At 45.5% G+C, this 13,708-nt stretch overlaps 1 protein-coding gene across 2 annotated transcripts in view; it reads right to left on the bottom strand.

The window, feature by feature from the left end:
* The window catches only part of MINDY4 (MINDY lysine 48 deubiquitinase 4), a 113,891-nt gene that overhangs the window by 79,532 nt on the left and 20,651 nt on the right, over positions 1–13,708 (bottom strand). The gene's annotated exons all lie outside the window — the stretch shown is intronic.

The raw sequence follows: 13,708 nt of genomic DNA, 5'->3' as shown, positions 1-13,708 counted from the left end.
GTCTGACATGAAGTCCAAATAACGTGCAGAGACGAATTAAAATGGAAATTCTACCCATTACTCGTCCCATGCAGCGCAGATGTTGTCAGACTCTCGATGCTCGGATATGGGGAACAGTCAATAAACCACAAATGCCACATCCCCTGCTCAGCCTCTGCCAGGCCCCAGGTGGCATCATTCACTCCCTCTCAGGATGCAAACAGGCCTCGGCTAGTGATCTGGAGCCCGGGCGTGGGGAGGACTCAGGAGGGATTGGATCTCATTCATCTCTCTCCCACCTGAGCGTGTCGTCATCATCGTTGGTAGGGGCCTGGTGAGTGTCTGCTGGCTGAAATCACACAACAGGGCCAACCAGAGTCTCTGGGGTCCTGAAGATTGATGAAGATCTGCTGCCACCTACTGTCCATTCTCCGGCAAAACCCGAAAACCTGATGGGGGTACACCCTACATCAGTAGCTGTATCCCTGGAATTGACTACAGGCCTTGACACAGAGCTGTCACACATTGATGCTTTGGTGGGGCTGTGTCTGTGTCCAGGCTGCAGAGATCCACACAGAACAAGGCAGGCTAATCACAGCTATTCCTCGGCCAGTGTTACTAGTTCACCATCAAGTCTTGGCATCAAACACGGCCTCTCCAAGCCCAAGGCCCTCCTGCCCTGTCGACAGCACCTCCACCTGCTCCCGGCCCTCCTCTGAGGGCCACAGTTAAGCACTCAAGTACATACAGCCTCAGCGGGCCTTTGGCTTCAGAGCAGGGAGCCATCTCATCTTTCCACATCCCCAGTGCCAGATCTGGGCGCCAAGAAAGCTCAGGGACACCTCCTGTCTGACTGAGACAGCAGGGCATTATCCAGCTTGAAGCCAGTGATGGGTTAACATGGTGCTCTTGCAACGTGAGCTGTGGGTGTCGTGACGGGAGGGGCTGTCTGTGGGCTTATATGGAACTTCTTCCCAGTCTCCCCCTCTGGGGTCTGTCCCCTCACGTGTAAGTGATCCCTGCTTGGCCTGCCTCACCAGGACATCCCGTGCACCAGAAGTGATGGCCATGAGCAGGCTTCGAGATGATTGTCTATTTTTATTATCCCACTGGGAGCTGGGCAAGTATAGAAGGAACCATGAGAACTGATGTGGAAGATGCAGGTGTCCCCCACACATGACCCTGACTGGGCGCACCCATCCCAGCTGCTATCCACGTTGGCTGTTAAAGGCTCACAGCTGCACCCTTCTCCAGAGAACTCTCCTTCGCAAAACTCAGCCAGGAGATGGCACACTGCCCGCCCCACCCCAGGATGGGCCACCCACAGCCAATGACTGACACAAGAAAGAAAAGCCCTCTCCTAGCTTAAAGGTGGGAGCAGCTCTAGGTCAGTTCCCACGCTCATCTCCCTGTGGGAGCCTCCTGACCCTCCACATCCCTGCTGAGACCTTCCCCTGCTTCCTGCCCTGCTTCCCTCGCTGCCTTTCTCCTGAGAGCACACGCCCAACAGATTACATGCACCTGACCCTCCAACTCAGGCTTAGCTTCCGGGGCACTGGTTCCCAAAACTTAGCCTGCAGCCCATCGCCTGGAGGACTTGTTAAAACACACTGCTGGGCTTCACCCCCAAAGTTCCAATTCAGCAAGTCAGACAAGTTGTGTTTCTAACAAGTTCCCAGGCAATGCAGGTGCTGCTGGTCCAGGGATCACAGTTTGAGAACAGCTGTTCTTGGCACTTTGACCTAAGACAGAAACCATTCAACAAGTAATAGGCAAAGGGGTTGGAGGTGGCACGCTGCAGCACTCAGCCAGCCTCCCAGACAAAACCCTGCAGCCGGAACAGGAGATCATCAGGCCTCCAGCAACAGACCCTCATGCTCGGGGCTGGGGGCGAATCTGCGTTGCTGAGTCCTGTATCATTTTACTATAGGAGCTCAGAGGAGCCCACCATCCAGGAGGGACTCCCAAGGCACAGGGCCCCGTTTACACGCTCATCCTTCACACAAGATGAACATTAGAGACCAGCTGAATAGACTATGATTCCTGGATCACAGAGAAGGTGGAAGTTTGGCCCGGACACGCCCGAGGCCATGTGTACAGTGTAGGATGAGGGGCATGTCAGAGACGGAGGAGCCCCTGAAGAGCAGTCCATCCAACCCTTCCCTTACAGACGGGAGCACAGAGGCCCAGAGAGGGCTGGACATCTGACCAAGGCAGACATTCAACTTGCAAACACAGGAAAAATAAGTGCTCGATTTAAAGGCAAGACAATTGCTTTCACTGTCCTCAGAGAACAGCCGTGAGCAATCCTATTACGTGGGCTCTAGTAATAGTCCTGGTGTGAGAAACAACCTCTTCACAGCTTCAGTAAGACCCTGAGGCCAGAAGAGAACTGTCCTGTCACAACAGCATCAACAGGGCCTGAAATGAGAACCACAAGCCAGCTGACTGCTCACATCTACGGATTCCAGACACATGGTCTCTGACTCAGGCCACAGGGAGGCCAGTCAACAAAGAAACACCACTGGCCTGATGAAAAGTATCAGGGCAGGGAGGACAATGGACTGTGGCCTGGTGCCCATGACTTAAACCTGCTTCTCCCACCACCTTCCTCATTTCAGGGAACGGCAACTCCATCTTCCGGTCGTTCAGCCAAAAACTTTGGAGTCATCCTTGTCTCTTGTCGTTCTCTAATGAGGCAAATCTAATCCATGGTCAAATCCTGCTGACTCTACCACATGCAGGTTTCCCCTTCTACCCAAAAGTAGAGCGTTCCTATGAAACCTTTCCTAAGCTGAGACGGTGTAAAGCGAAGAAGCAATTACCTTAGGACACATCTTGCTAACGGAGGCACAAAATAAATCGACATCAAGCACAGAGGCTCACAGACCAGTTCAGGGCTATGGCGGCCTGATGCTGAGTATGGCTCCCAGGGAAGGAACTTGGCGGTGCCGCCCTGGCTGCTGGTCAGAGTGCGAGCTGCCTTTGTAACGACTCATTACAGAACGCTGATCACCACTTGCACTTTTTGCCTTTTTCCTTAAAAGTGAAAATCCTCTTTGGATTTATTTTGGTTAGCTAACATAGGTCTTTAGTGAAAGTGAAGTGGAATAAAGCTAACTCGAAAAGCAGAAGATCCCTCTGTGTGTGTGTGTGTGTGTGTGTGTTTGTGTGTGTGAGATAACCCAGCCCACATCTCGCCACCTTCACTACCCTGCCTGATTCAAGCCACCATCAGCTCTCCTCCAGACGACTGCAGTCGCCCCCTGCCTGGTCCCCCTGCTGCCAGCCTTGTCTCCAGGAATCTATTCTCAACCCCAACCCGGCAGCCAGAGGGATCCGGCTGAGCACAAGTCACAGAAGGCCGTGCCTCTGCCCGACCTCCAAGGGCTCCTGCACCACCTAGAGGCAAAGCCAGCACTTTCAGCAGCCTCCAGGCCCCTGCTCGCTCTCCCCCTCCCTCTCCGCCTCTCCCCCTCATCCACTCAGCCTGAACAAGCACCCTGTTCCCACCCCAGGGCCTGTGCACAGCTGCTCTCTTTGCATTTGCTCCCAGGGATCAAAAGCTGGTTCCCTGGGCTTCCCTGGTGGCGCAGTGGTTGAGAGTCCGCCTGCCGATGCAGGGGACACGGGTTCGTGCCCTGGTCTGGGAAGATCCCACATGCTGCAGAGCGGCTGGGCCCATGAGCCATGGCCGCTGAGCCTGCGCGTCTGGAGCCTGTGCTCCACAACAGGAGAGGCCACAGCAGTGAGAGGCCCGCGTACCACAAAAAAAAAAAAAAAAAAAAAAAAAAAGCTGGTTCCCTGTCTTCCTTCTGGTCTCCTCTCACGTCACCTTCTCAGAAAGGTTTTCCCCAGCTTTCCCTTTGTAAAACAGTAGCCCCAAACCCAGGGCTCCCCATCACACTTCCCTGAATTACTTTTCCTCGTGGCACCCAGGTGTGTTATATATTCACTCACTGGGTTGATGTCATGGGCTGCCTCTCCCCATCAGAAGTATACACTCCAAGAGGGCAGAGACTTGGTCCTTCATCCATGTGGAATCCCCAGTGGCTAGAACTGCATCTGGCACATAGTAGGCCATCACGGGTGGCGTGCTGGTAGAAGTTAACAACCGGCTCTCCAGGGAAGGGGGATGCTCATTTGCAGCATTTGCCAATTTCCATGGTGTAAATATTCCTACCATGACCAATTTCAAGCTACCACATTGACGTCAGGAAGACATGGCAACGATCAGGTCCGTGAGCCAGTACAAGCTGGCTCTGACACACTACGGCACTCATTAAAAACTTGTTAATAAGTTAATTGAATAAATGGATGTTTCTGTGAATTGATGGGGATTTTTTGAGGACAAACTCCATGAGCTCAGCGTTTGAAATCAAGCCTCTCCAAAACCAAGGGATTGCTGTGTGAGGATGGATGACGATTGTGCTGCAGGCTTATACTGAGTACAGGAAAGACCATACATATTTCGAGCAAAAGCTCTAAACACAGCCAGACAGTGAAAACAGAGCTTACGAAAGGACCATATGACACCTGCAAGAGCTCAGGTGAGCCATTTCCCCTCTGCTCCCTGGGCGCTGTTCCCCAACTGCCAAATGAAGGGCTTGGATCCTAAGGATCTTTCCAGCCCTGACAAACTATACGGTTAAGAATCGAGACAGATTCTAAAGCAACATCTATTCCACTCTGCTTTCAAAACACCCAATTTAAAACATCTTTTAAAAAATCCAACGAAATTAAACTTCAATTCCATGGATTCTATCACACTTTAAGCTTGTGTTCTGGGAAAACATCCACCTTCCCCAGGGTGAAATCCATCAATGCTCATGAAATTCACAACTGCCCTGAGCTCACTGGATACACCATGACAGCCACATAGCCAGACATCTTCTACACGCCTAATCTCGCAGCTCCCAGAGACCGTGCAGCCGTGGGTCTTCCTGGTTCCCTTCCCACACATGACCCACATGAAAAAGAGAGAGACATAAAGACAGTCAGACAAGCAGGGGAGAATGGCTGGATAAGGTGAAAACAACAAAATTTCTCCTGGGAGTGGCAGAAAGGGAGAGGGTAAAAGTAAACAGTTTAAAAATCATGAGACCAAAAAGGATTTTAAACACTGCAAGAAAAAAACAGTTGCCCTCTGTGGCAGGCAGAATGATGCCCACCCCTAAAGATGCCCTTGTCTTAAGCCCTGGAACCTGTGAACATGTTGGGTTACATGGAAAGGGAATTCCTGGAGATAAGGTTGCTGGTCAGTGGAGATAAGGTTGCTGGTCAGCTGACCCTGAGATGGGGAGGCTACCCTGGATTATCCAGGTGAACACAATGGAACCACAGGGGTCCTTCAAAGGGGAAGAAGGAGGCAGAAAAGGGAGAAAGGGACAATCAGAGAGATGAGAGTCTGAGAAGGACCCGGCTCACATTACTGGCTTTGAAGACGGAAAACAGGGGCCACAAGCCAAGGCATGTGGGCAGTCTCTAAAGGCTAGAAAAGACAAGGAAACAGATTCTCCCCTAGAGCCTCCAGAAGGACCACAGCCCGGTCAACATGCTGATTTCAGCCCAACGAGACCCAATTCTGACCTCTATCTTCCAGAAGCTAGACACTGCTGCTGGGCCACTGCCATGGGTTGAACTCCCAAGGGAGGCCAACAACTCTTCTCAACTTCATGACACTGATCACACCCATGTTTCCAAAGGAGACTGGGCAATACGTACGTGGGTGCAGCTTCTGCAGCCCACACACATCTGGAAAACATAAGTGGAAGCTAGTTCTTTTTTTTTTTTTTTTTTTTGCGGTACACGGGCCTGTCACCATTGTGGCCTCTCTCATTGCGGAGCACAGGCTCCGGACGCGCAGGCTCAGCAGCCATGGCTCACGGGCCCAGCCGCTCCACGGCATGTGGGATCCTCCCAGACCGGGGCACGAACCCGTGTCCCCTGCATCGGCAGGCGGACTCTCAACCACTGCGCCACCAGGGAAGCCCTGAAGCTAGTTCTTATTGTCAAAATGCCCGGCATGATGTGTTTTGAACTAACATGCAGAAACTCAACCACAGCAGGGTCCACGTGGCCATGAGAAACCCCAAGGATTCACTCTGAGGGACTCTGACAAATGACAGGCCATCAGGCCCCAAGAGAGCATAAGCACCGCAAGTGAGGCTGCCCCCAACCAGACTATCAACCTCCACCAAGTGCCGCCTGGGGAGCCACAGGCTTGGCAGACCGGGTTCCGGGACTTGTAAGTAAAGAATCACTGCTCCGATGCTCTCAGGCCTGCGCCTGAGGTTTCTAGAGGGCCTAGTCTGGGCCAGGTGTGTAGGTGATAGCAAGATACGCAAAGGTATAGAGGAAGCAGAGTGAGGCCAGGGTTACAGGACCACCCAGGTCAGGGCCAGAGGCCCAGTGGATCTGACTGATTGTGAGAGGAATCCAACAAGGGCAGCCCTGACTAGCCAGTGACAAGGGACAAATGGCCCCAAAGTGCCACAACAGTGAGAAGGTGACATTTTCTAAGCATCTTCTAAGATCAAAGGACACAAGAAAAACAAAAATCACAGCAGAAAACAGTTCCCTCAGCAACTGCGTCAGATCTAAGGAGTTAGTGTCAGAAGGGCCTGACTGCACATATACTCATGTTCCCTGACATCTCAGCAGGTCACGTCCTCCACCTGCCCCCTCTCCCAGGACACATGCTCACTCCCCCGCCCCCAGGTGTGACTTCCATGGCCATCCCTAAACCTGATGTTGCAAGGCCCAGTAAAGGCTCCCAGTAGCCACCTTTCCTCCAGCCTCATTAGGGCTGAGGGATGCAGCATGTGCCATGCATGCAAGCCAGCTCTGCTGTCATCTCACCGTCAGTCATCATGTTTTAAAAGAATTACATATGCACACGACTCTCTCACCTGAAGAGTTCACAGGATCTTATACACACTAGGTCTCAGACCTATGCTTACTGTATTGAATGAAAAAAACAAGTGATGGGCAGACAAGACTGTTGGAGGGGTATTGGGAAGGGCAGGAGGTAGGTAGTTTCAGCAAGTGGGATTACTTTGGCCCTGGTTTCAAGCCAAGGGTGCCACATACAGTTGGGTAGTATGTGCACTGCACAAAGCTGCCTAACTTGAGGGGATGAGAGACTGCTGAAATCCAGCCCATATTCCATTTGCCAAACTGTGGGCCCTTAAGCCTGCATCTACCCAGAATCTTGACAGGTTCCTTTAATTCTCTGTGCCTCAGTTTCCTCATCTAAAATGGAATAATAATTGCTGGGGTGGGAGGATGCTCGTTCTCAACTCCCAGTGTCTCCTGGGAGTTTGGAAGGAGTTCTACTAGTCTACCCTGTAGACCTTTACTCTCTTTCTTTTTATTCACTCCATCCTGAGGGAGGATGTGTGACCTGATTGGTTAATTTGGAAAAGAAAGGAAAGAGGGGCACTAGGCTCACCTGCACCCTTTCTCCTCTGGGAGTGAGCTGCTCTTCTAGGGGCGGGCCCCTCCCACCACATGGTCCTGGGCCTGAGATGAGGTGGAGAAGTCTGTCCAGCTCTGGGCCCACCAGGCCTCATGATTTGCTGTGTCTCCTACCTTCCCTTTATCAATCACAGAGATGATATGTATTTTACCCCAATCTAGTTGATATCCTTTGTTTTCCTTGGCAATTTGTTCAGAACTCAGGAGGAGAAGAATACTATTTAATGAGAACCTCCCCGGCCCCGGGAAGAAAACCAATAATACCCACCTGAATGGATTATCGTAAAGAGCAAACGAGATAATACACACGTGTGCTTAGCATGGTGCTGAGCATAGAGGGAATAAGTAGTGGGTAAACAACAAAGCTCCCAAAACATTCACTGACATAAAGATCAACGCTATTATCACATGGTAAGCACTCCTGGTCATACCTCGCCTGGTCCTGAGGGAGGGGTCTGTGGCAGCACATTTACCTGCTACCTTCCTCCTCCTCTAAGACAAAGTCCATACCATCTTTCAAGGGCCTAAGGCCACAGTGGTTATAAAGGACAGAGGTGGTTTGCCAGTCCAGGTCATCAGACTCCAGAGCCCATTTCAGGGTATGATAGGTGCTGTGATAACAATAAAATAGGCTACAGGTGAGTGGGTGGAGGTGAAGTTAGTCAGAGAAAACCACCATGAGTATAAAACACCTGATTGACAAGAAAGAGACACTCATGAGATGGTTTGAGAGCAAGGCCTTTACAGCAAAGGGACAAACCAGTTATCCCTCTTGTAGAAATAAGTTAGACATGTTGGGTGAACAGGCAAAAGGGTCTACATAAAGAATAAAGATCTGGGGCTTCCCTAGTGGCGCAGTGGTTGAGAGTCCGCCTGCCGATGCAGGGGACACGGGTTCATGCCCCGGTCCGGGAAGATCCCACATGCCGCGGAGCGGCTAGGCCCCGTAAGCCATGGCCGCTGAGCCTGCGCATCCGGAGGCTGTGCTCCGCAACGGGAGAGGCCACAACAGTGAGAGGCCCGCGTACCGCAAAAAAAAAAAAAAAAAAAAAGAATAAAGATCTGTAAATAGCTATGTCAATCCTGAAAGAAAGGTCTGTAGGGAACTGACCCTACCAAGATACCAGGTTATAACTACAAAGCCATAGTAATAAAAGCTATGGTCATGACCAATGAAACACAAGAGAGAGCTAGTATATTTTGTGCATGGCTGCAACCTTAAAATATTGTCAGATGGTCATGATTCTTTTAAAATATATATATTAAATATTTGTTTAGGGCTTCCCTGGTGGCGCAGTGGTTGAGAGTCCGCCTGCCAATGCAGGGGACATGGGTTCGTGCCCTGGTCCGGGAAGATCCCACATGCCGCGGAGCGGCTGGGCCCGTGAGCCATGGCCGCTGAGCCTGCACGTCCGGAGCCTGTGCTCCGCAACGGGAGAGGACACAACAGTGAGAGGCCTGCGTACCGAAAAACAAACAAACAGCAACAACAACAACAACAAAAATATATATATATATTTGTTTAATGTAAAGCCAGTCCCACCATTTCTAGTTTAAAAACTAATAAGTAGATAAGGCTGTTCTCTATAGAGTGTCTCTGTGGATACCCTAAAAGGCACCAGGATGGATTATGATTTCTGATGATTTCCTGTATAAGGTCTCTGCAATTTTGCAGCAATCGTAGTTAGAAAAAGGAATGGGGAAGAAGTTCTGAATATACAGAACTGTTATTGCACTGGCTGGACAATCTATACAGGAAATTAGAAAAGAATCAAGGCATGGGGTAAAGAACAAATTGTAGAGTAGGTGGTGCTAGGAAAACTGTCTTACTATATGGAGAAAAATAAAAGTGAGTCTTTCGACCTAACAAATACAAAAGATTAAATACCTAAATGTGAAAGCTAAAATTACAAAATTAATAGAAAAAATACAGGAGAATACCATGGAAACCTAAAGGAAAGAAAGGACTTAATAAAGAAAAAATGCAAAAATGTAAATCGTATGTCAAACAAGAGATTGATTAATTATGCCAAAATTAAGAATTTCTGTCCAACAAAGGAAAAGATATTTTACAAAGTCTAAAACTAACAAAAGATTAATATCTACCAAAAGAAAATTAAATCCTCTTCGGAGGAAGGTAATGTTAACCAGAGCCTCTACAATTATTCACATGCAATGTCTGGAATTGAATCAAAATTATCAGAAATGCAAAGAAACAGGACGAAATTATCAAAACCCAAAAGAAAAAAGACAATATCAATAGACCTATAGGTGATCCAGATATGGAAGTTACCAGACAGCAACTTTAAAATGACTATGAATAATGTGCTCAAGAAAATAAAAGATGAAGAATCTCACAAAAGACTGATATCTACTTTTTACAAAGAAACAGAAATTATAAAACTGAAAAATAACTGAAAGTAATATATTATTATATATATTTAATAGCATGGCAAAAGAGAAAAAACATGAACCAGAAGATAGAGCAAGAGAAAATATCTAGATTAAAGTACAGAGAGAGAAAAAGATGGAAAACATAGGAAAGAATATTTTTTTAAACCCTATAGAACAGTGAAAATATGTAGTAATATATGTATAACTGGAGTACCAGGAGAGAAAAGAAAGGATGGGATAAAAGCAATATTTGAGAAGACAACAGACAATAATTTTCAAAACTGATGAAAGCTATCAACCCCAAACTGAGGAAGCTCTACATATACTAACGGAAACGTCAAAGAAAACCACCTCTAGGCACATCATAGTAACACTGTTGAAAATTAAAGAATGAGAAGGAGCAAAAAAAAAATTAAAAAGCAGTCAGAGGTTAAAAAAAAGACACATTACCTTCAAAAGAGTAGTAATAAAAAATGTCAACTTATTTATCAATAGAGATAATGAAAGACTAAGGTAAGATAATGGAATTAAATACTTAAAGTGCTGAAAAGAAAATAAGCCACCAATCTAGAATTCTATACCCACTGAAAATATCCTTCAAAAATAAAGAAAAAATAAAGACATTACCAAACAAAAACTGAAAAAAAAAATTTATTGTAATATACCTGCTAAAGAAATACTAAAGAAAGTTCTTCAAGCAAAAGGAAAATGTAAATGCAATAATTATTCCAGCTAAAACAAAAAATTATCAGACTGGATTTTTAAAAATCCACATATATGCTGGTTATAAGAGATAAGCTTTAAATATATACTAGACCATAAAGAAATCTCAACAAATATCAAAGGATTGAAATCATACAGAATATATTATGACTAAAGTAGAAATAAGCTAGAAATCAAAAACAAACAGATAACCAGAAAAGTAGCCCAAATGCTGTGAATTAGTCAATACATGTCTAAATAGCCCACAGGTCAAAAGAATAAATCACAATGGGAATTAGAAAACATTTAAGCTAAATTATATGATTATATAATTTATTAACTTCTGGGATACAAAGCATTACTTAGAGGGAAATTTGTAGCCTTAAAAGATATTACAAAAGAAGAAAGCTGAGGTGGGTAGAAGGTGGGAGAAATGGGTAAACTGGTTTTGTTTTGTTTTGCTTTATTTTATTTTAATTTAAATAAATTATAATAATTATTTTTTAAAAGGGTGAAGGATCCTGGTAAACCGCACAGACTTTTGGTTGGCACCTTTAAATGTAAAGCTACAGAATGGATGAAAATAAAAAGAGGGAAAAAAAGATATACCATGAAAACACTAATCAAAGGAAAGCTGAAGTAGCTATACCTAAATAGACATTAAGGCAATAAGCATTATTAGAGATGAAGAGAGATCTCATAATGATAGAAAAGTCTATCCGACAGGAAGCTATAAGAATTCTACGTGTATATACATCAAATAACATAGTCACAAAATGTATAAGCAAAGTAGGCCCAGCTTATCTCTGGTCACAAAGGGAGTTAATACACTGTATCTGTTTAGCTTGCCTTGCACTACCAGTGCCTAAGTGCCTGGCACATATTAGGCACACAGTAAATGACTTAAAAAGCCAGTATTACAAACCAGGATGCCTAATACTTCTTATACCCACCCCTGCAGAAATTCTCCAAGCAAATTACTAGTGTTTAAAACATACACAACAAACACAAACAAAAACGCAATTACCTAACTAGTACAGGATGGTGCTTACAGGCATGACGGGCTTTGGACTCAGAAACACCTAGGTTCATATCCCAGCTCCTTCACTTCCTGGCTAGGCAACCTTGGGAGTGATAACCTCTATGAGTCTGTATTCCCTCATCTGTAAATTAAGGAATAATAATACCTCCTTGCAGGTTTTTTCAAGTATGAAATAGAATAATATATGAAAAGTGCCTAGTATAGTATCAGGCACTAAGTAAACTCTCAATTAATGGTAGTACTCAATATTAATAATTATAGGTAAGAAATATTGAAAATAATCCTGAAATAGCAGTCACGAAGTCCCCTAAAAATTAGAATCAGAAATGCCCAAAGGGCTTCCCTGGTGGCACAGTGGTTGAGAGTCCACCTGCCGATGCAGCAGACACGGGTTCGTGCCCCGGTCCGGGAAGATCCCACATGCCGCGAAGCGGCTAGGCCCGTGAGCCATGGCTGCTGAGCCTGCGCGTCCGGAGCCAGTGCTCTGCAACGGGAGAGGCCACAACAGTGAGAGGCCCACGTACCGCAAAAAAAAAAAAAAAAAAAAAGAAATGCCCAAAGAAGACGAGGAGGAAGAATAAGAGGAAGAGGAAAGAGAAGAAGAACAAGAAGAAGGAGGAGGAGGCGGCTGAGAATCAATAATTTAAGACAAAAGAGAAATAAATAATAAAATAAAATAGAAAATAATAGCAAATTAAACTCAAAGAAAGCAGAATGAAAGAAAGAATAAAAGTAAGAGTGGGAATCAATTAATTAGAAAACAAACCTACAAAGCCAAAAGTTAGCTCTTTGAAAAAAGCATATAATTCACAGAACACAAATTACCAGTATCGGGAATGGAAACAGAGACATCCCTGCAGATCTTACAGACTTTAAAGGGACAATAAGAGGATATTCATAATTCACAAGGACACATGTACCCCAATGTTCATTGCAGCACTATTTACAATAGCCAGGACATGAAAACAACCTAAATGTCCAAAGACAGATGAATGGATAAAGAAGATGTGGTACATATAAACAATGGAATATTACTCAGCCATAAAAAGGAATGAAATTGGGTCATTTGTAGAGATGTGGATGGACCTAGAGTCTGTCATACAGACTGAAGTAAGTCAGAAAGAGAAAAACAAATATCGAATATTAACACATATATGTGGCATCTAGAAAAATGGTACAGATGAACCTATTTGCAGGGCAGGAATAGAGACGTAGACATGGAGAACGGACATTTGGACACAGGGTGGGAAGGAGAGGGTGGGAGGATTGGGAGATTAGGGTTGACATATATACACTACCATGCGTAAAATAGATAGCTAGTGGGAACCTGCTATATAGCACAGGGAGCTCAGCTCGGTGCTCTGTGACAACATGGATGGGTGGGTTGTGGGGGGAGTGTAAGGGAGGTCCAAGAGGGAGGGGCGATAGGTATACGTATAGCTGATTCACTTCATTGTATAGCAGAAACTAACACAACATTGTAAAGCAATTTTATTCCAATAAAGAAAAATTGTGTATAATTACACAATTTTATATCAGTAAAGTTAAAATATAAATTAAGTGGTTAAATTCCTTGGAAAAATACAACTTGCCAAAACTGACACAAGAAGAAATATAAAATTTTAATTAAAAAAATTTTTTTAATTGAATCCACAATTTAAAACCTTTTAACTCAATGCTCAGAAGACTTCTCCAGAAAATTCTCCCAAATATTTAAGGACGAAATAACACCAATCTCACACTAACTCTTCAAGACCATAAAGAAAAAGAGGGACCACTTCTAGCATATCCTGGACACCAAAATCTGACAAGGCTGTTGTTACAAGAAAGGAAATTTGCCAGCCAACCTCCCTCATGAATTTATATACAAAACCCTACACAAAGTATTAGTAAGTCAAACCAAACAATATATACAAAGATAATGCGTCACAGCCAAGGGCGGTTCATTCCAGAAATGTAAGGTTGGTTTAACATTCAAAGAACAATCAGTGTAGGGATCACCAAGGTCTATTGTGCAAGAATAAAAGCGAAGGACTTAGGATAGGGTTAAAAAAATCGCCCCAGAGGAGCCTTGTGGGAACTGATTCACCACCATACCTCTGGCTTCGATGC

The sequence above is a fragment of the Phocoena phocoena genome, chromosome 9, assembly GCF_963924675.1.
Source record: "Phocoena phocoena chromosome 9, mPhoPho1.1, whole genome shotgun sequence".
Classification (NCBI taxonomy): Eukaryota; Metazoa; Chordata; class Mammalia; order Artiodactyla; family Phocoenidae; genus Phocoena; species Phocoena phocoena.
This window is presented reverse-complemented; position numbering and strand designations above follow the sequence as displayed.